The following is a 1,226-nucleotide window of genomic DNA, read 5'->3' on the forward strand; positions in this document are numbered from 1 at the left end:
ACTGCTCCAGAGTCCAGTGTCTGTGTGCTTTACACACTCTGTCCCACGCATGGAATTGTACTTGATGTTGTAAGGCTTGCATGTAGCTGCTCGGCCATGGAAACCCATTCCATGAAGCTCCTGCCACACAATTTTTGTGCTGATATTAATGCCAGTGGAAGTTTGGAACTCTTCAGCTTTAGAATCAGCAGAGCATTGGTGACTTTTACATACCATTTATTTCAGCACTCTGTGACCCGCTGTCTAGGTGTTTCTCAATCAGGTACCTAGCTCATGAATCAGTATATCATGTACACAAATTCGGGCACTGGTAAAGACAGCAAGGACCCTACCTCACTACACGCTGGTGACTCCATTTCCGGCAACAGACTTGACAACAAATGGCAGCATAGATATCTATTAAATAAAAAACTATTTGATAGTTTAATTGTTCTGTTTTGCAACATTTCAGCTAAATATTAATTATATATGTTGACAAGAGTGCTACCTTATGCTTATTTTTTAAATATACCGTATTGGCCCGAATATAAGACGACCCTGATTATAAGACGACCCCCCTTTTTCCAGATGTACCTTTTGGAAAAAGGCTTTTTAAAAACCAAATCTTGTTTTTTTCTCAGTAAAACACATTTTGTCTTCAATTATTTTCATATTGCATATTTTTCCTATTTTAATTTTTGTTTTGAAAGTATGGTAAAAACTGGTAAAATGTACCAACGATCACATTAAAAAAATTTACACTTTTTGATATACCATTAAAAAAATAAAAAACCCGGTAGCCCATCTGAATTAGCACATTTAGGCTATCCATCTAATAGTAGCCTACCAACATCTTATTAACAGTAGAAGTTAAATCTTACTGTAGTCTTCAAATCTGGGTACTGTCTTACGTTTTAAAATCACAAAGGGAGTTTTTTTCTTAGTAAAACACATTTTGTCTTCAATTATTTTCATATTGCATATTTTTCCTATTTTAATTTTTGTTTTGAAAGTATGGTAAAAACTGGTCAAATGTACCAACAATCACATTTAAAAAATTTACACTTTTTGATATACCATTAAAAAAAAAAAAAAAAAAAAACGGTAGTCCATCTGAATTAGCATATTTAGGCTATCCATCTAATAGTAGCCTACCAAAATCTTATTAACAGTAGAAGTTAAATCTTACTGTAGGCTTCAAATCTGGGTACTGTCTTACGTTTTAAAATCACAAAGGGAGTTTGGTC

This window comes from Sinocyclocheilus grahami, unplaced genomic scaffold (genome assembly GCF_001515645.1).
Source record: "Sinocyclocheilus grahami isolate Dianchi unplaced genomic scaffold, SAMN03320097.WGS_v1.1 scaffold1199.1, whole genome shotgun sequence".
NCBI classification, from domain to species: Eukaryota; Metazoa; Chordata; class Actinopteri; order Cypriniformes; family Cyprinidae; genus Sinocyclocheilus; species Sinocyclocheilus grahami.